The sequence below is a fragment of the Ranitomeya variabilis genome, chromosome 6 (assembly GCF_051348905.1).
Source record: "Ranitomeya variabilis isolate aRanVar5 chromosome 6, aRanVar5.hap1, whole genome shotgun sequence".
Taxonomy (NCBI): domain Eukaryota; kingdom Metazoa; phylum Chordata; class Amphibia; order Anura; family Dendrobatidae; genus Ranitomeya; species Ranitomeya variabilis.
Window position 1 is genome coordinate 488,543,115 of NC_135237.1, and position 23,033 is coordinate 488,566,147.

Sequence of the window (23,033 nt, forward strand, 5' to 3'; positions counted from 1 at the left end):
GGAGTGGTTTACAAATACTGATGTAAAATATTGACCAAATACTGAATGCGTGAACTCAGCTTTAGAAGAACTATAAAGTCCAGCACAAGTTCTCCTATAACCAGTGGCGTAACTAGAAAGTTATGGGCCCCGATGCGAACTTTCAAATGGGGCCCCCCCAACCATGCAAAAATATTTTCCACCCAAATTCAGATTTTCCCTATTCATTTCGCACACTATAGCTTTATTGCAAAGTTGTATAGTGTGACCTCAGTGGCGTAACTATCCGGTGCCCCATTCTGGTATATATCTGTCCCCGATACTGCCATTGTTATGTAATTTATAAAAGAAAATAAACCATTATACTCATCAGGGGCTTACATAGAAGTCATGGGGATCCATATAAGAAGTATAATGCACCCCCATAGTACTCCTTATAATATAATGCACCCCCATAGTCCTCTATATAATATACTGCACAGTTCATAGTCATCCATATAGTATAATACACTCTCCATAGTCATCCATATAGTATAATACACTCTCCATAGTCCTCCATATAGTACAATAGTATAATACACTCCCCATAGTCCTCCATATAGTATTATACACTCCTCAGTCCTCCATATAGTATAATACACTCCTCATAGTCCTCCATATATTAAAATACACTCCTCATAGTGCCTCCATACAGTGTAATACACTGCTCTGTCCTCCATATAGTATACTACAGTCCTCAGTCCTCCATATAGTATAATACACTACTCATAGTGCTCCATATAGTATAATACACTCCTCAGTCCTCCATATAGTATTATACACTCCTCATAGTCCTCCATATATTAAAATACACTGCTCAGTCCTCTATATAGTATAATACACTCCACATAGTGCTCCATATAGTATAATGCACCGCCATCGTCATCCATGTCGTACAATTCACTTCTCATAGTATAATGCACCCCATAGTTCTTCATATAGTATAATGTATTCCCCATAGTCCTTGATACAGTATAACGCAGCCCACATATAGTATAATGCAGCCACCCCACAGAGTATAATGCAGCCACCCCACAAAAGTATAATGCAGCCCCACCATACAATATAATGTAACCCCCATAGAATATAATGCAGCCCCCCTCATAGTATAATGCAGCCCCTCCATACAGGTGCAGTGAGAAAGACACGGGCAAATGGTGACTATGGGGCAGCGGAGAAGGACACAAGGGGGCTAGGAGAGACAGGCACAATGGTGACACAGGGGCACTAGGGAGCAAGGAAGACAGGCACAAGGGGACACATGCGGGCTAGGAGGCAGGGGAGAAGGGCACAAGGGAACTAGTGGGCAAGGGAGACTGACACAAGGGGACACATGGGGACAAGGGACCCAAGCACAAAGGGACAAAGGAGACAGGCATAAGGGGACACACAGTGACTAGTGGGCAAGGGAGACTGACACAAGACTACACACAGGAACAAGGGACACAAGCACAAGGGGACTCATGGGGACCAGGAAGAAGAGGAGAAGGGCACAAGGGGACACGGGGACTAGGGGGCAAGTGAGACAGGCACAAGAGGACACAAGGGGACTCCGAGGGCAGAGTAGATAGGGATGCAAGTAGACGGAGTTGCAAGGGGACAGGGGAAGATGGGGAGACTTGGGAGCAGGGAAGAAGGGGGCACAGGGATTATGAGGACAGGGTAGATGGGAACACACGGTGAGAAAGGGGACAGGGGAGACTTGAGAGCAGGGCAGATGGGTCACATGGGGACAAGGGGCTGGGAATGCATGGGGGTGCAGGAGGACTCAGGGCATGGGAGATGGAGAGCATTGGGGGACCAGGGGAGGAGTGACAAGGCGCATACGGGGGCCTGGAGGAGCACAATGACCTGAACCTTGGGACCTATGAGGATATGGGGCACGGGAGATCAGGGAGGAAACGGGGATGGTGTCACAGGGGGCCGGGGACGCTGGGGGCCGAAGACGGTGACACAGGGGCAGCAGACACACCTTACTGCTGCCGGTCCCGTACACCTCCATGTTCATCCCTGGATCCTCCACATGGGTGATCAGCTGCGGCATGCCCCTCCTAGGTGGATCAGTCCACATGCCCCCTGCCACATCCGGAGCCGAATGTTCCTCAGACCCAGCAGCCAACACAGGCTCTGCCAATATGGTGGCCGCCATCACCTGTGCAGATGCTGCACTGCCTGGGTCCTGCAGACAGCGGGTGCACCCGCAGAGGCAGAGGGGAATGATGGGAGAGGGAGCATCAGCTGACGCTCTCTCCTCCATCATTGCTTTGAACTGTATCGGCATCATAGACGCCAGTATAGTTCAATGCGGCAGCGGGGTGAGTCGGGTGCCTTTGACCTGACGGGCCCCTGACCTGCCAGGCTCAGTCGCAGCGGCGACTACTGTGACCATGGTAGTTATGCCCCTGCCTCACACACACATACTACAGATCACACACACACACTACAGATCACACACACACGCACACACTACAGATCACACACACACATACTACAGATCACACACACACACACACACTACAGATCACACATTACAGATCACACACACTACAGATCACACACACACATACTACAGATCACACACACTCACACTACAGATCACACACTACAGATCACACACACACATACTACAGATCACACACACACACATATACTACAGATCACACACACATACTACAGATCACAAACACACACACACTACAGATCACACACTACAGATCACACACACACACGATACCAGCTCATACACACATCTCACACTCTCCTCTCTGGTACAGGGGAGGCTGATATAAACGTGCAGCTCCTCAGCTTCTCCTGACTACAGCAGCTCTGTCCCATCCCACACCTCCCCACTGCTCTCACCTTCTGTCCCGGGGCTGCAGAGCAGGAGAAGCTGTCTCACTGTGATGACTGGAGCTGCTTCCTATCTCTCACATGCCCTGGCTGCCCTCTCCCCCTAGATACACCTCTGACTGTTGCTGTGAGGGAGAAATCTCCTGCACTGCAACATGGTGTCAGGTGCCTCGGACCTTCCGGGCCCCTGACCCGCCCCTGCCTACAACACATTCAGCCATGAGTGGTTTGTTCTTAGTCTACACTGCTATCACTATATTTACATGTAGAGATAAGACATTTAGACAGTGAGACTAGAATGCAGTGATTAGGAGAAATCCAGCTGTGAAAGCTGGTGATTTATAACTGTATCTCTTAAGAAGATGAGAGGAAGAAGAGGGAGATAATGGAAGGTGAACAGATAACTTCTGTATAGAAATCAATGGTCTGGACAGAGCTGACCAGGATGTAAAGAATTAATTCTTCTCCTGGAATGTTACCACTACACACTCTTGGCCAGGATCTGGGCAGGCACTAGAGGCCGGGCTCCACGGAAACCAGCTGTACACTATGAAAGATAAAATGTCTCATTCCAGGAAAATGATAGTGGATTGAACAAGCAAGTCAATTGCAAACTTACCTACAGTAAAACACATTTAATTTTGTGGATGTAATGTGAAAAAAGTGTGCAAATAGTATGTATTCATTTTTCAAAGCACTGTATTTTCATGCTATCTAACTACCGTATATACTCGTGTATAAGCCGAGATTTTCAGCACATTTTTTGTGCTGAAAGTGCCCCCCTCGTCTTATACACAAGTCACGGTTCAGAAAGCCAGCAAGTGAGATGAAGCGGGGAGCTGGTGGCTGTAGCACAGTTACAGCTGCAGCAGCCTGCTTCCAGAAGACCTCAATATTCACCCTGCATCGCAGCATCTCTGTTTCTGCACCTTTGTCCAGGCGCGGCAGCTTCTTCCTGTGCTGAGTGGTCATGTGGTACTGCTCATTAAGGTCATGAATATGGACGCAACTCCACTCCCATAGGCGTGGAGCGACTATTCATGACCTTAATGAGCGGTACCACATGACCGCTCAGCACAGGGAGAAGCTGTGGTGCTGGGACAGAGACACAGGGACATTCAGCGACTGCATGAGGAGGGTGAGTATGGCGGGGGAGGACGTAGGAGGACAGAGGAGGACAGGGGAGAACAGGGGAGGATGGAGGAGGGCGGGGAGGATGGAGGGGGACAGAGGAGCCCAGCCATGCACATAAGAAGTAGCTCTGCCTACTTCTGCATGCGGCCTGCATGCGGCCTGCGTACCTATCTTAAACATTAGGTACGCAGGTCGTGCGGCTGTATGCGGATGCTTCCGCATGCGTCATTTTGACGATGCAGAGAAAAAAAAATTGCTACAAGCTGCGTCCTACGCTGGTCGCCGCATTGTCAAAACGACGCATGCGGAAGCTTCCGCATACAGCGGCACGACCTGTGTACCTAATGTTAAAGATAGGTACGCAGGCCACATGCAGGCCACATGCAGGCCGCATGCAGAAGTAGGCAGAGTTAGTGGCGGAGGTGCAGCCGAGGGCGGAGCTTCACGGAGGATGTCCGCAGCCCTCCGCAGCTCCTCAAAATGCTAGCGTGAAACTAGCCTTACCCAGTTTTCCATGACAAAATTAGGTGCCTCGGCTTGTACTCCGGTCGGCTTATACCCGAGTATATATGGTAATTAAAGAAATTTAAGAACTTGAGAATAGAGTTGAGCAATTTTTTCAATATTCGGTTCAGTTTACAATCGCCGGCAAATATTGTATTTGCAATATTTGCCGAACATAGCTTAATGACATTGGAGTCAATGGAGGTAGAAATATGTTCGGAAATAATTGTCAAACATAAATTCGGTACGAAAAGAGAACCAATATGGCACGAATATGGCAAATTCAGATTCCTAAATCGGTTTCCGAACATATTCACTCATTTCTACTTGAGAACACCCCTTAAATTCTATTATTTGTTTTTTCTACCCTGTGACTATTACACAAGGCCAATATATTGATGCAAAGTTTTGAATAAGAGATTTTTGCATTAGTATTTCGTGCTAATTAATTTCATACTACACTATGGCACAAATTCATCAAGACTTGCATTTTGTACACCAGTTTTAATGAAGGCAGTGCTGCAATAGGATGTGCTAAATTAATTTAGGGGATGAGCGCTTCTCAATAAATTTTAATGTATGCTAGCATTGAAAAAATATAACTTAAAGGCTCTTTAGGAGATACAGATACCGAATGGTTAGAAGTAACTAAGCCAATGTTCCTAGAAGGGACTGATTCACAAAGTAACAAACTGTGGCTATCAGTTGCACCAAAATTAATCCAACAATGTGCAAAGAGGTGCTCATGCAAAGCAGTGCATTATAATAAATAGTTTGATGTGTCTCAATTTCCAGGAACAGATGAGTGATGTTCAGGAGCATGTAGATGATCTACAAGGATAATGCCGGTCTATACACCACCCATACCTCCCTGTTGTGCCCCGTGCTTTTGCTCCTGCTCTTACAAGGGCAGCACCCAAGTGTATGACTGCCACCCACTAATGTTATTCAGTACTCCAAATAGCTTCCCAATGCAATGCTTCCTCTATCATGAGGATTCAGCTGGAGATGTACTGGAGGGGGGCTTAACATAGATGAGGAAAACAATGGTCGTCAGTACCCCAGCAGCAGGGATGCCGAGTGCCGCACTAACTGGAAAAAGTGAGAGCCCATGCATTGTACATTAAAAGCTTTATTATATTAAAAGGTTTCTCTCTTTGCTACATATACAACATATTCACTGAGAGGATTGTGACACTCCCAATTACCTATAGGGTATCATACATTATTTGGCTGTTCTCTCGAAAAATTTGGTGTATCTTTCAACTGTCACCACTGGAAATGTATGCCAGATATTGAACGGAGAACATTTTTGTCGTACTTTATGCCACTTTTCTGGTGGTTGTGCTTGGTCACACCCTCTGTCCCCACCCCCCAAGCTGCACTAATTTTTCAAAAAGTTGGAGGAGCTGACAGGGACTGACATAAAAGTGCCAAAAGTAGCACAAGTTTTGCTCATCTTTGCTATATTTCCAGCCTTTAAGCCAGAATTTTTTGCAAAAATTACATGATGTATTGGACCTTATATCTTTATAGTGGACAGACTTACTTTTTTTTGTGCTGACCTGAATTTTCTATTTGTAAATGTAGATTTTAAAGATAAAATTCTTCCTGTTTGTAGAGACTACTTGGGGGAGCACAGCCGTTCATTGCATACTGTTTTATGTTTTGGTAATATTATCCTTTCATGGCTGAGATGGGGAAAATGTCATCCAGGCTTCAACTCAGATGGGAATAAAACTTTGAAAAGCTTTTATGAGCGAGTGTAAAGTGGGACTATACACAGAGTTGGGGTTTCCAGAACTATAACATTAATCACCTAACTTTTGGACATTTCGATGTAAGATCAGTGGACTGATCTCCAGCACTGGGGCTAACAGTTCAAGGGTGGTATTCGCATTATTGGTGACATGTGTACAGAGAGCCAAGGAGGTTAGGTCCAGACCTCCCATTGTTCTGAAGAACCAATTTTGGATCACCACAATACTCTATGGTAATGTAATATCAGGAGATGCGTGGGGGGTTCTGGTATTGCAGCCTAACAAGCATAATGAGCTCAAGAAATCTTTATAAAGTACAAGTAATGCTGTGTTGTAATTCTGCAGTAACATGCACATGCATTACCCCTTTCTGAAAACAGCCTTATATATCCCTCCCTAACAATATGCAGAGGAATATGCATCCGTTCCTTCTGCTATTGCATATTTGGCAAGCTGACTTCTAAATTTAATTGAAAATAATATAATTTTAGATAAAGCTATGCACACCCATAAGGAAAAAATGAATAAATGCATAAAATGAACAAAAACTAAAAAAAAAAAAAAAATTCACAATCTTTATGATTACAACTATTTGAAGTAAGCAATGGAGTTATAAGCCACAAATGGAGACAAATGATCTGGGAAGGGTATATTGTCTATCTTCTAAAAGGGCAAAGCCCAACTAGAAATGACTCCTCTCTAACAGGCCAATAAAACTTAGCTTTTATTGTATTAAATAAAAGTAGTTATAAATTAAAATGACAACTTTATTTGCCATACGTAAGTTACATTATTTGATAATAGGGCAATAGCTACTGCTTATTTTTTAATGTATTAGAGCGTACCCCGGGGACCATCCCCTGGTGACGCTGATCCTTTGGTAAAGTATTTAGGGGGGACATGTGCCGCATGTTGAAAAATGTTATATGTCCTATATTTGCCCACTATTGATGCTATCTCTAGTACATTAGAAAATAAGCAACAGCTATTGCACATATTTGAAGACAACATTTCGCTTTTCCAATATTTAAAAGTGTAAGAGCCCCTGTCAACACATTTAACTAGTGACCTGTTTCACTGATGTGCAGGAATTTTAGCTATGTGTGAGATAGTAAGGAGATGGACATATCTTTTCTGCAAATACTGTGACTAAGCACATTCAGAGTTTCTTAGCAGAGAATGAGAGATGACATGTCAGGCAATAAGGGAAACTGCCACAATGATTATTGGCTTGGCAGGGACTAGAAAAGTCCGCTGCTTTCTTTGCAATGCAAAAATTATTTTATTTTGTTAACTGTTTGCTAGACCCAGTTTGGCAGATTTCCGGGCCAAGAAAATGTAAATTATACAATATGCAGATTGCTTCTTCAGGGAAGAACAGGATTTGACCTCTAGCGCCATCTATTGGAAGTAGTAATCCTGAAAGTCAATATCAATCCTTTAACGAGCCTTGCAATATGACAAAGGAATGGATAAAGACCAAACCAGAATCTCAATTTATCAAAAAGAAATCTAATGCACTGGCGCCTGCACTTTGTTACCTCCCCAGCTGCCTGTTTGATTGGCAACTTCCACTTGTTGCTATAGAAAAAGGTGATAAGTGATAAATGATAAAAAAAAAGCAGATGTCAAATGACGCTATGGGGGGAACACACAAAAAGAGATGGTAGTGTAGTTAACATGGTTGTTGATTTGGCAGATGGCGTTATTGTTGTCGGTCAGATTAAAACAAAACATAAGAGTAAATGTCTAGTAACAAATGGCTAATATGTATCCGATTGCTCTAACAAACACATGACCAATGGATTGTGATGACTGGAACATAGGAACACACAAAGAGTTAGGAAGTGAGATTAGACCTGATATGGTATATAGGCCTATAGGGCAAAGTGATGACCTAGTGGTTGATTAAATTGCTCAATTACCAGTAAAGGAAAATGTTGTGATTGTGGATGTCTTAAACATGACTCTTACACTAGTATTGTAAATGCACTAATATGCAAGATCAAGAATTTGGTGAAAAGGAATTTAAAGAGGACCTATCATCCCTTGTCTAAATACAGCTGTTCTCCTGAATCTGGCATCATTTTCTTTTTTTTTGTTCCTGTGCTTCCCTGTTCCTGAGATATGACCCCCTGCTTCCCTGTATGTAAATCTAATCTTGTTATCCAATGTGGCGTGTTTCTCATGAAGATGCCCACAGAAAAGAGGAGCACACCTCGTCATTGGTTAAAAATAATAGATTTACATAAAAGTCAGATTGGGTCATCATAACTCAAGAATGAAGAGGCAGAGGAACAAAAAATAATAACTCCATATTCAGGAGAATAGCTGCATTTAGACCAGATTAACCAATTTCCGACATGGATATATTGGATCCAGACAGACCTTGGCCTTGTATCCAGAAGATGAAAGCTGCATTATTCAGCCATCATCAGCCTCTATCAGTAGCGAGTGAAGTTTAGCTCTGCTTGCTACTGTCAACCACTTAAAGGGAATCTGTCACCCCCAAAATCATATATGAGCTGTGGCCACCGGCATCAGGGGCTTATCTACAGCATTCTGCAGTGCAGTAGATAAGCCCACGATGTAACCTGAAAGATGAGAAATAAAGGTTATATTATACTCACCCAGGGGCGGTCCTGCTACGGTCCTCTTCTTGTCTTGTTGAGGGCAGAGCAAAGTACTGCAGTGCGCAGGCGCCGGGCCTTTCTGACCTCACTGTAAATCTCTGACAGTAGAATTTAAAATGCACAGTCTGGGGGGAAGCGCAGTTCTACATGTTCATTGACCCTTCACGGACGTGATCACAAGGTGTCAATAGGTTCCTATGACAGCAGGGAGTGTGATAAAAGCTCCCTATCTGCCATCACGATGCTCCCATAAAGACCAGAAATTTGTGATTTTTGCTATATGCTGCAATACTGTGGTAGTGCAGTATGTATTATAAGCAACTTAATGATCACAGCTTAAAATCCTCTAAGGGAACTAAATAATGAAATCAATTTCAATGAACATTTGATTTTTTTCACAAAAAATTTACTTTGGAACCAAATTTTTTTATTTTCACAAGGGTATCAGGAGAAAGCGGACCACAAAATTTGTTGTGCAATTTCTCCTGAGTATGCTGATTCCCCATATGTGGGAAAAGCCACTGTTTGGGTGCATGGCAGGGCTCAGAATGGAGGGAGCACCGTTTGACTTTTTGAACGCAAAATTGGCTGGAATCAATGGTGGTGCCATGTTGCGTTTGGAGATGCCCTGATGTACCTAAACAGTGGAAACCCCCCAATTCTGTCTCCAACCCTAACCCCAGCACACCCCTAACCCTAATCCCAACCCTAACCATAACCCTAACCACAACCCTAACCCCAACACACCCCTAACACTAATCACAATCCTAACCATAACCCTAACCACAAACCTAATCCCAACACACCCCTAACCCTAATCCCTAATCCCAACCCTAACCGTAATCCCAACCATAACCACAACCCTAGCCCTAACTCTAACCCTAGCCCTAACTCTAACATTAGCCCAAGTCACTTTAGCCCAACCCTAACCCTAACTTTAGTCCAAGTCACTTTAGCCCAATCCTAACCCTAACTTTAACCCAACTCACTTTAACCCAACCCTAACCCTAGCTTTATCCCCTCACTTTAGCCCAAACATAACTCTAAGTTTAGCCCAGCTCACTTTTGCCCAACTTACTTTGTCCCAACTCACTTTAGCCCAACTCTAACCCTAATGGAAAAATGGAAATAAATATATTTTTTATATCATTATTTTCACCTAAGGGGGTGATAAAAGGGGTTTTTATTTACTATTTTTTATTTTGATCACTATTATAGGGTTTATCACAGTGATCAAAATGAACCAATAGGAAAAATTTTCTATTATTTACAGGTGCGGGCCGGTAGATCTCGGCGGGCACACTGCACATGTGCCCGCCATTTTCTCCCAGAAAAAGATGCTGGCGGCCCGGGGGACATCATGGGGGCATGCAGGGACTCCGGACGTACCGGGGGCGGGATCAGGGGATCCTATTTTTCTCTCCTCTGATGTGCAATTACATCAGAGGAGAAATTAAATTGAAAATCTGACTTTTTTTTGCAGTTGCTGTTATACCGTTAATAACGGGGTCTCAGCTACCCCCCGGAAGCCGAGATCCTGGATAAATTCCAACTCTGGGGGGCGCACTTCACTTAATCCACAGCGCCGTTAAAAAGCAGCGCTGTGGTTTAAGTACCCTTAACTGCCGCCGTTAAAAGACATATCGGCCGTCGTTAATGGGTTAAAGGAGCACCATTGTGCGCTAACCACTGTTGCAGTGACAATGCACCAGCAGGGCAGGCGGCCTGGTGCCTTACAGTGCCCATGCTGCAAAACAAAGTCCCCATGACTCCAGACAGCACCGCCCCACAAGCATAAAACCACAGCAACAATGGCCACCACACAGCACCAACGCTGTTATGATCCCAATGGCAGAGGATCTCTGATATTCCGGCAAGATAGCAAAAATATAAATACTGCTCTAGGGAGGTGGAAACTGGGCTAACCGCATAACTGATCTTAACACAAACAACTAAAAGTAGCCGGTGAACGTGCCTACATTGGTTCTAGACGTCTCGAGCCAGCCGGAGAACTGACTACCCCTAGAGAGAAAAAATAAGACCTCACTTGCCTCTAGAGAAATTGAACCCCAAAGATATAGAAAGCCCCCAACAAATAATAATGGTGAGGCAAGAGGAAAGCACAAACGTAGAGATGAACTAGATTCAGCAAAGTGAGGCCCAATAGTCTAAATAGCAGAAAATAGATAGTGGACTATGCGGTTAGCAGAAAACCCTACAAAAACATCCACGCTGAACATTCAAGAACCCCCACACCGACTGACGGTGTGGAGGGAGAATATCAGCCCCCTAGAGCTTCCAGCGACTCAGAAAATCAAATGTAAAGCAAGCTGAGCAAAACCACTGAATAATGCAAACGATCCAAATTGTACAAAACAGACTTAGCTTTTCTTGTATGAGGCAGACTGAAAGGAATCCGGAGGAGACCATATAGGTCTGTGTTATGGTTCTCAATGGCAAGAGAACATAGCCCAGCAAACATACGAACTAACTCTTGGAAGGATGGAAACTAAACTGACCATGAACTAAACCTGCCGCACAACTAACAGTAGCCGGGTAGCGTAGCCTGCGTTTTATCCCTAGACGCCCAGCGCCGGCCGGAGGACTAACTAATCCTGGCAGAGGAAAATATAGTCCTGGCTCACCTCTAGAGAAATTTCCCCGAAAGGCAGACAGAGGCCCCCACAAATATTGGCGGTGATTTTAGATGAAATGACACACGTAGTATGAAAATAGGTTTAGCAAAATTGAGGTCCGCTTACTAGATAGCAGGAAGACAGAAAGGGCACTTTCATGGTCAGCTGAAAACCCTATCAAAATACCATCCTGAAATTACTTTAAGACTCTAGTATTAACTCATAACATCAGAGTGGCAATTTCAGATCACAAGAGCTTTCCAGACAGAGAAACGAAACTACAGCTGTGAACTGGAACAAAATGCAAAAACAAACAAGGACTAAGTCCAACTTAGCTGGGAGTTGTCTAGCAGCAGGAACATGCACAGAAAGGCTTCTGATTACAATGTTGACCGGCATGGAAGTGACAGAGGAGCAAGGCTAAATAGCGACTCCCACATCCTGATGGAAACAGGTGAACAGAGAGGATGATGCACACCAGTTCAATTCCACCAGTGGCCACCGGGGGAGCCCAAAATCCAATTTCACAACAGTACCCCCCCCTCAAGGAGGGGGCACCGAACCCTCACCAGAACCACCAGGGCGATCAGGATGAGCCCTATGAAAGGCACGGACCAAATCGGAGGCATGAACATCAGAGGCAGTCACCCAAGAATTATCCTCCTGACCGTATCCCTTCCATTTGACCAGATATTGGAGTTTCCGTCTGGAAACACGGGAGTCCAAGATTTTTTCCACAACGTACTCCAACTCGCCCTCAACCAACACCGGAGCAGGAGGCTCAACGGAAGGCACAACCGGTACCTCATACCTGCGCAATAATGACCGATGAAAAACATTATGAATAGAAAAAGATGCAGGGAGGTCCAAACGGAAGGACACAGGGTTAAGAATCTCCAATATCTTGTACGGGCCGATGAACCGAGGCTTAAACTTGGGAGAAGAAACCCTCATAGGGACAAAACGAGAAGACAACCACACCAAGTCCCCAACACAAAGCCGAGGACCAACCCGACGCCGGCGGTTGGCAAAAAGCTGAGTCTTCTCCTGGGACAACTTCAAATTGTCCACTACCTGCCCCCAAATCTGATGCAACCTCTCCACCACAGCATCCACTCCAGGACAATCCGAAGATTCCACCTGACCAGAAGAAAATCGAGGATGAAACCCCGAATTACAGAAAAAGGGAGACACCAAGGTGGCAGAACTGGCCCGATTATTGAGGGCAAACTCCGCTAAAGGCAAAAAAGCAACCCAATCATCCTGATCTGCAGACACAAAACACCTCAAATATGTCTCCAAGGTCTGATTCGTCCGCTCGGTCTGGCCATTAGTCTGAGGATGGAAAGCAGACGAGAAAGACAAATCTATGCCCATCCTAGCACAGAATGCTCGCCAAAATCTAGACACGAATTGGGTACCTCTGTCAGAAACGATATTCTCCGGAATACCATGCAAACGGACCACATTTTGAAAAAACAGAGGAACCAACTCGGAAGAAGAAGGCAACTTAGGCAGGGGAACCAAATGGACCATCTTAGAGAAACGATCACACACCACCCAGATGACAGACATCTTCTGAGAAACAGGAAGATCCGAAATAAAATCCATCGAGATGTGCGTCCAGGGCCTCTTCGGGATAGGCAAGGGCAACAACAATCCACTAGCCCGAGAACAACAAGGCTTGGCCCGAGCACAAACGTCACAAGACTGCACGAAGCCTCGCACATCTCGAGACAGGGAAGGCCACCAGAAGGACCTTGCCACCAAATCCCTGGTACCAAAGATTCCAGGATGACCTGCCAACGCAGAAGAATGAACCTCAGAAATGACTTTACTGGTCCAATCATCAGGAACAAACAGTCTACTAGGTGGGCAACGATCAGGTCTATCCGCCTGAAACTCCTGCAAGGCCCGCCGCAGGTCTGGAGAAACGGCAGACAATATCACTCCATCCTTAAGGATACCTGTAGGTTCAGAGTTACCAGGGGAGTCAGGCTCAAAACTCCTAGAAAGGGCATCCGCCTTAACATTCTTAGAACCCGGCAGGTAGGACACCACAAAATTAAACCGAGAGAAAAACAACGACCAGCGCACCTGTCTAGGATTCAGGCGTCTGGCGGACTCAAGATAAATTAGATTTTTGTGGTCAGTCAATACCACCACCTGATGTCTAGCCCCCTCAAGCCAATGACGCCACTCCTCAAAAGCCCACTTCATGGCCAAAAGCTCCCGATTCCCAACATCATAATTCCGCTCGGCGGGCGAAAATTTACGCGAGAAAAAAGCACAAGGTCTCATCACGGAGCAATCGGAACTTCTCTGCGACAAAACCGCCCCAGCTCCGATTTCAGAAGCGTCGACCTCAACCTGAAAAGGAAGAGCAACATCAGGCTGACGCAACACAGGGGCGGAAGAAAAGCGGCGCTTAAGCTCCCGAAAGGCCTCCACAGCAGCAGGGGACCAATCAGCAACATCAGCACCCTTCTTAGTCAAATCAGTCAATGGTTTAACAACATCAGAAAAACCAGCAATAAATCGACGATAAAAGTTAGCAAAGCCCAAAAATTTCTGAAGACTCTTAAGAGAAGAGGGTTGCGTCCAATCACAAATAGCCTGAACCTTGACAGGATCCATCTCGATGGAAGAGGGGGAAAAAATATATCCCAAAAAGGAAATCTTTTGAACCCCAAAAACGCACTTAGAACCCTTCACACACAAGAAATTAGACCGCAAAACCTGAAAAACCCTCCTGACCTGCTGGACATGAGAGTCCCAGTCATCCGAAAAAATCAAAATATCATCCAGATACACAATCATAAATTTATCCAAATAATCACGGAAAATGTCATGCATAAAGGACTGAAAGACTGAAGGGGCATTTGAAAGACCAAAAGGCATCACCAAATACTCAAAGTGGCCCTCGGGCGTATTAAATGCGGTTTTCCACTCATCCCCCTGCTTAATTCGCACCAAATTATACGCCCCACGAAGATCTATCTTAGAGAACCACTTGGCCCCCTTTATGCGAGCAAACAAATCAGTCAGCAGTGGCAACGGATATTGATATTTAACCGTGATTTTATTCAAAAGCCGATAATCAATGCACGGCCTCAAAGAGCCATCTTTCTTAGCCACAAAGAAAAAACCGGCTCCTAAGGGAGATGACGAAGGACGAATATGTCCCTTTTCCAAGGACTCCTTTATATATTCTCGCATAGCAGCATGTTCAGGCACAGACAGATTAAATAAACGACCCTTAGGGTATTTACTACCCGGAATCAAATCTATGGCACAATCGCACTCCCGGTGCGGAGGTAATGAACCAAGCTTAGGTTCTTCAAAAACGTCACGATATTCAGTCAAGAATTCAGGAATCTCAGAGGGAATAGATGATGAAATGGAAACCACAGGTACGTCCCCATGCGTCCCCTTACATCCCCAGCTTAACACAGACATAGCTTTCCAGTCAAGGACTGGGTTATGAGATTGCAGCCATGGCAATCCAAGCACCAACACATCATGTAGGTTATACAGCACAAGAAAGCGAATAATCTCCTGGTGATCCGGATTAATCCGCATAGTTACTTGTGTCCAGTATTGTGGTTTATTGCTAGCCAATGGGGTGGAGTCAATCCCCTTCAGGGGTATAGGAGTTTCAAGAGGCTCCAAATCATACCCACAGCGTTTGGCAAAGGACCAATCCATAAGACTCAAAGCGGCGCCAGAGTCGACATAGGCATCCGCGGTAATAGATGATAAAGAACAAATCAGGGTCACAGATAGAATAAACTTAGACTGTAAAGTGCCAATTGAAACAGACTTATCAAGCTTCTTAGTACGCTTAGAGCATGCTGATATAACATGAGTTGAATCACCGCAATAGAAGCACAACCCATTTTTTCATCTAAAATTCTGCCGTTCACTTCTGGACAGAATTCTATCACATTGCATATTCTCTGGCGTCTTCTCAGTAGACACCGCCAAATGGTGCACAGGTTTGCGCTCCCGCAGACGCCTATCGATCTGGATAGCCATTGTCATGGACTCATTCAGACCCGCAGGCACAGGGAACCCCACCATAACATCCTTAATGGCATCAGAGAGACCCTCTCTGAAATTCGCCGCCAGGGCGCACTCATTCCACTGAGTAAGCACAGCCCATTTACGGAATTTCTGGCAGTATATTTCAGCTTCGTCTTGCCCCTGAGATAGGGACATCAAGGCCTTTTCCGCCTGAAGTTCTAACTGAGGTTCCTCATAAAGCAACCCCAAGGCCAGAAAAAACGCATCCACATTGAGCAACGCAGGATCCCCTGGAGCCAATGCAAAAGCCCAATCCTGAGGGTCGCCCCGGAGCAAAGAAATCACAATCCTGACCTGCTGAGCAGGATCTCCAGCAGAGCGAGATTTCAGGGACAAAAACAACTTGCAATTATTTTTGAAATTTTGAAAGCAAGATCTATTCCCCGAGAAAAATTCAGGCAAAGGAATTCTAGGTTCAGATATAGGAACATGAACAACAAAATCTTGTAAGTTTTGAACTTTCGTGGTGAGATTATTCAAACCTGCAGCTAAACTCTGAATATCCATTTTAAACAGGTGAACACAGAGCCATTCCAGGATTAGAAGGAGAGAGAGAGAGAAAGGCTGCAATATAGGCAGACTTGCAAGAGATTCAATTACAAGCACACTCAGAACTGAGAAAAAAAAAAAAAAAAAAATCTTCAGCAGACTTCTCTTTTCTCTCCTTTCTCTGTCAATTAATTTAACCCTTTGGGCCGGTCAAACTGTTATGGTTCTCAATGGCAAGAGAACATAGCCCAGCAAACATACGAACTAGCTCTTGGAAGGATGGAAACTAAACTGACCATGAACTAAACCTGCCGCACAACTAACAGTAGCCGGGTAGCGTAGCCTGCGTTTTATCCCTAGACGCCCAGCGCCGGCCGGAGGACTAACTAATCCTGGCAGAGGAAAATATAGTCCTGGCTCACCTCTAGAGAAATTTCCCCGAAAGGCAGACAGAGGCCCCCACAAATATTGGCGGTGATTTTAGATGAAATGACACACGTAGTATGAAAATAGGTTTAGCAAAATTGAGGTCCGCTTACTAGATAGCAGGAAGACAGAAAGGGCACTTTCATGGTCAGCTGAAAACCCTATCAAAATACCATCCTGAAATTACTTTAAGACTCTAGTATTAACTCATAACATCAGAGTGGCAATTTCAGATCACAAGAGCTTTCCAGACAGAGAAACGAAACTACAGCTGTGAACTGGAACAAAATGCAAAAACAAACAAGGACTAAGTCCAACTTAGCTGGGAGTTGTCTAGCAGCAGGAACATGCACAGAAAGGCTTCTGATTACAATGTTGACCGGCATGGAAGTGACAGAGGAGCAAGGCTAAATAGCGACTCCCACATCCTGATGGAAACAGGTGAACAGAGAGGATGATGCACACCAGTTCAATTCCACCAGTGGCCACCGGGGGAGCCCAAAATCCAATTTCACAACAGGTCTGGATACAACGATGCCAGGCAAGAGACTGAGTCCAGAGGAGACTTAAATAGGGAACACCCGCTGCTTAACGACACAGCTGGAGCTCAGGCCTGCAACAAGACATGCCTAACACAATACCGTTAGTGACCACCAGAGGGAGCCCAGAAACACAGTTCACAACAGTACCCCCCCTTGAGGAGGGGTCACCGAACCCTCACCAAGACCCCCAGGGCGATCAGGATGAGCAGCGTGAAAGGCATGAACCAAATCAGCCGCATGAACATCAGAGGCGACAACCCAGGAATTATCCTCCTGACCATAGCCTTTCCATTTAACTAAATACTGGAGTTTCCGTCTAGAGATACGAGAATCCAGAATCTTCTCCACCACGTACTCCAACTCGCCCTCAACCAAAACCGGGGCAGGAGGCTCAACAGCAGGAACCATAGGCACCACGTACCGCCGCAACAAGGACCTATGGAACACATTATGAATAGCAAATGACGCTGGAAGGTCCAAGCGAAAAGACACAGGGTTAAGGATTTCCAAAATCTTATAAGGACCGATAAAGCGAGGCTTGAACTTAGGAGAGGAGACTTTCAAAGGAACATGCCGAGAAGACAACCAAACCAAATCCCCAACACGAAGTCGAGGACCCACACCGCGGCGGCGGTTGGCAAAACGCTGGGCCTTGTCTTGTGACAATTTCAAATTGTCCACCACATGGTTCCAAATCCGCTGCAACCTATCCACCACAGAATCAACCCCAGGACAGTCAGAAGGTTCAACCTGGCCCGAGGAGAAACGGGGATGAAAACCAGAGTTGCAGAAAAAGGGTGAAACCAAGGTGGCAGAACTAGCCCGATTATTAAGGGAAAACTCGGCCAGTGGCAAAAAGGTAACCCAGTCGTCCTGATCAGCAGAAACAAAACATCTCAAATAAGTCTCCAACGTCTGATTAGTTCGCTCGGTCTGGCCATTAGTCTGAGGATGAAAAGCCGACGAAAAAGACAAATCAATACCCATCTTAGCACAAAAGGATCGCCAGAATCTGGACACAAACTGGGATCCTCTGTCAGATACAATATTCTCAGGGATGCCATGCAAACAAACCACATTCTGAAAGAACAAAGGGACCAAATCAGAGCAGGAAGGCAACTTAGGCAAGGGCACCAAATGGACCATTTTAGAAAAACGATCGCACACCACCCAGATGACAGACATCTTCCGAGATACCGGAAGATCCGAAATGAAATCCATGGAAATGTGCGTCCAAGGCCTCTTTGGGATAGGCAAGGGTAAAAGCAACCCGCTGGCACGAGAACAGCAAGGCTTAGCCCGAGCACAAATCCCACAGGACTGCACAAAAGAACGCACATCCCGCGACAAGGAAGGCCACCAAAAGGACCTAGCCACCAAATTTCTGGTACCGAAAATCCCAGGATGTCCCGCCAACACCGAAGAATGAACCTCAGAAATAACTCTGCTGGTCCATCCATCAGGGACAAACAATCTCTCCGGTGGACAACGATCAGGCCTATCAGCCTGAAATTTTTGCAGCCCTCGTCGCAAATCTGGGGAAATGGCAGACAAAATCACTCCCTCTCTTAGAATACCAGCCGGCTCAGAGACTCCCGGAGAGTCAGGCACAAAACTGCTAGAAAGTGCATCAGCCTTCACGTTCTTCGAACCAGGCAGGTACGAGACCACAAAGTCAAAACGGGAGAAAAACAACGACCAACGAGCCTGTCTAGGATTCAGGCGCTTGGCAGACTCGAGGTAAATCAGATTTTTATGATCAGTCAAGACCACCACACGATGTCTAGCTCCCTCGAGCCAATGTCGCCACTCCTCAAATGCCCACTTCATAGCCAACAACTCCCGATTACCAACATCGTAGTTCCGCTCAGCAGGTGAAAATTTCCTTGAAAAGAAGGCGCATAGCTTCATCACGGAGCCATCAAAACTTTTTTGCGACAAAACAGCCCCTGCACCAATCTCAGAAGCATCAACTTCAACCTGGAAGGGAAGAGAGACATCCGGCTGGCACAAGACTGGCGCTGAAGTAAACCGACGCTTCAGCTCCCGAAAGGCCTCCACGGCTGCAGGAGACCAGTTCGCAACATCAGAACCCTTCTTAGTCATATCCATCAAAGGTTTAACCACGCTGGAGAAATTAGCGATAAAACGACGGTAAAAATTAGCAAAGCCCAAGAACTTCTGCAGGCTCTTAACAGACGTGGGCTGAGTCCAGTCATGAATGGTACGGACCTTGACTGGGTCCATCTCCACAGTAGAAGGGGAAAAAATAAAACCCAAAAAAGAAACCTTCTGTACCCCAAAGATACATTTTGAGCCCTTCACAAATAGAGCATTCTCCCGCAGAACCTGAAACACCATCCTGACCTGGTTCACATGGGACTCCCAATCATCAGAAAAAAACAAAATATCATCCAGATAAATAATCATAAATTTATCCAGATATTTCCGGAAGATGTCATGCATGAAGGACTGAAACACAGAAGGAGCATTAGATAATCCGAAAGGCATCACCAGGTACTCAAAATGACCCTCGGGCGTATTAAATGCCGTTTTCCATTCATCTCCCTGCTTTATGCGCACAAGGTTATACGAACCACGAAGATCTATCTTGGTGAACCAACTGGATCCCTTAATCCGAGCAAACAAATCAGACAACAATGGCAAAGGATACTGAAATTTAACCGTGATCTTATTCAGAAGACAATAATCAATACAAGGTCTCAGAGACCCGTCTTTCTTGCCCACAAAAAAGAATCCTGCACCAAGAGGGGACGAGGATGGGCGAATATGTCCCTTCTCCAAAGACTCCTTTATATAACTCCGCATCGCGGCATGCTCTGGCACAGATAAATTAAAGAGTCGTCCCTTAGGAAACTTACTACCAGGAATCAAATCTATAGCACAATCACAGTCCCTATGAGGAGGAAGGGCACTGGACCTGGCCTCATTAAATACATCCTGAAAGTCTGACAAAAACTCAGGGATCTCAGAAGGAGTAGAAGAAGCAATAGACACCAATGGAGAATCGCCATGAATCCCCTGACACCCCCAACTGGACACAGTCATAGCTTTCCAATCTAAAACTGGATTATGGGCCTGTAACCATGGCAGACCCAAAACGACAACATCATGCATTTTATGCAGTACCAGAAAACGAATCACCTCCTGATGTACAGGAGTCATGCACATGGTCACTTGCGTCCAATACTGAGGTTTATTCTCTGCCAATGGCGTAGAATCAATTCCTCTAAGAGGAATAGGATTTTCCAAAGGCTCCAGGACAAAACCGCAGCGCTTGGCAAACGACAAATCCATCAGACTTAAAGCAGCACCAGAATCCACAAAAGCCATAACTGAGTAAGAAGATAATGAACAAATTAAAGTCACCGACAAAATAAACTTAGGCTGAAAAGTACCAATGGCGACAGGATTAACTTCTTTTTTTAAACGTTTAGAGCATGCTGAGATAACATGTGTTGAATCACCACAATAGAAACACAACCCATTTTGACGTCTATGATTTTGTCGCTCGGCTCTGGTCAAAATTCTGTCACACTGCATAGAATCAGGTGACCGTTCAGACAGCACCGCCAAAGGATTAACAGATTTGCGCTCCCGCAAACGTCGATCAATTTGAATGGCCAGAGCCATTGAATCATTCAGACCTGTAGGGATAGGAAACCCCACCATCACATCTTTAATGGCTTCAGAAAGACCATTTCTGAAATTTGCGGCCAGTGCACACTCATTCCATTGAGTAAGCACGGACCATTTCCGAAATTTTTGGCAATATACCTCAGCTTCGTCCTGACCCTGAGAGATAGCCAGCAACATTTTTTCAGCCTGATTTTCAAGATTAGGCTCCTCATAAAGCAAACCAAGCGCCAGGAAAAACGCATCAACATTCACCAATGCAGGATCTCCTGGCGCCAGAGAGAAGGCCCAATCCTGAGGGTCGCCGCGCAAGAAGGAAATAACAATCTTTACTTGCTGAGCGGAATCACCAGAGGAACGAGGTTTCAGAGACAGAAACAATTTACCACCATTCCTAAAATTCAGGAATTTAGATCTATCTCCAAAAAACGGCTCAGGAATAGGTATTTTTGGTTCAGACATAGGGCTATGGATAACAAAATCCTGAATGCTTTGCACCCTAGCAGCAAGCTGATCCACACTAGAAGTAAGAGTCTGGACATTCATATCTGCAGCAGAGTTTCAGCCACTCAGAGAAAAAGGGGATGGAAGAAGCTAGGCAAACTGCAGCAAAAACAAACAAAAAAAAAAAAAACTCAGAACTTCTTTTTAATCCCGCTTCTGCGATGCATTAAACATTTTCTTTCGGCCTGGCATTCTGTTATGATCCCAATGGCAGAGGATCTCTGATATTCCGGCAAGATAGCAAAAATATAAATACTGCTCTAGGGAGGTGGAAACTGGGCTAACCGCATAACTGATCCTAACACAAACAACTAAAAGTAGCCGGTGAACGTGCCTACGTTGGTTCTAGACGTCTCGAGCCAGCCGGAGAACTGACTACCCCTAGAGAGAAAAAATAAGACCTCACTTGCCTCTAGAGAAATTGAACCCCAAAGATATAGAAAGCCCCCAACAAATAATAACGGTGAGGCAAGAGGAAAGCACAAACGTAGAGATGAACTAGATTCAGCAAAGTGAGGCCCAATAGTCTAAATAGCAGAAAATAGATAGTGGACTATGCGGTTAGCAGAAAACCCTACAAAAACATCCACGCTGAACATTCAAGAACCCCCACACCGACTGACGGTGTGGAGGGAGAATATCAGTCCCCTAGAGCTTCCAGCGAGTCAGAAAATCAAATGTAAAGCAAGCTGGACAAAAACACTGAATAATGCAAACGATCCAAATTGTACAAAACAGACTTAGCTTTTCTTGCATGAGGCAGACTGAAAGGAATCCGGAGGAGACCATATAGGTCTGGATACAACGATGCCAGGCAAGAGACTGAGTCCAGAGGAGACTTAAATAGGGAACACCCGCTGCTTAACGACACAGCTGGAGCTCAGGCCTGCAACAAGACATGCCTAACACAATACCGTTAGTGACCACCATAGGGAGCCCAGAAACACAGTTCACAACACAACTCTAAATGAAAGGAGGATTGAAACTCACCGTCCTCATGTTCTCAAGTGATAAAAAAAGGCTGGACCCCTTTCTTTGCAGTTTCCTGCTAAATTAAAATCACCCGCAGCATGGGCACTGTGAGGCACCAGGCCGTCCTTCCTGTTGGTGAATTGCCTCTGGGACTGTGGTTAGTGCATGACGTCCCTCCTTTAAGGAGATAGGGACCCACTGAGAGGTTCCCTGTGACGTGGCAGTGCGCTTTATACAGTCTGATAAGAGTGTTAAACTAAGAACCTCATGTTCAGTTATATATATTTTTGCCTAGTGGCATTAGATCAACATCTGATATTATGGAGGTGCGGTCCATGGTCTCTTTTTGGTCCCAAATAGTAAACACCATAAGAATAAAAACAGCCGCAAATCGATAAAAAATGCAATAAGTGATCACAACATCATGTCTACTCCAAAACGGTATCAATAAATGTGTAGCCAAACAATAGTTTTCAATGACATATAAGGCAAGAGGAGAAAATGAACAATAAATTGTTGGTCCCAGTTTCACCTATTAACCCTTGAGTAACTGATTAATTTGAAACAAAAAAATAAAAATTTTTCCACTAAAATGTTATATTTCTACATCCCAATGTTATAATATTCTTTGAGGTACCTGTGGGTTCAAAATACTCGCTACACCCCTAGATGAATTTCTTAAGCAGTGAAGTTTACAATATCTGGTCACTTGTGGGGGGTTTCTGCTTTCCTGGCACATCAGGGACTTAGCTAATGGTGCCTTCAATCTATTCAAATTGAATCTGCATTATAAAAGCCAAAATGGTGCTCCTTTCTTCAGTA

At 45.1% G+C, this 23,033-nt stretch overlaps 1 protein-coding gene across 1 annotated transcript in view; it reads right to left on the reverse strand.

Annotated features, from left to right (window-relative positions):
- Nucleotides 1-23,033, reverse strand: part of LOC143782819 (uncharacterized) — a 154,381-nt gene that overhangs the window by 24,461 nt on the left and 106,887 nt on the right. The window lies entirely within an intron of this gene.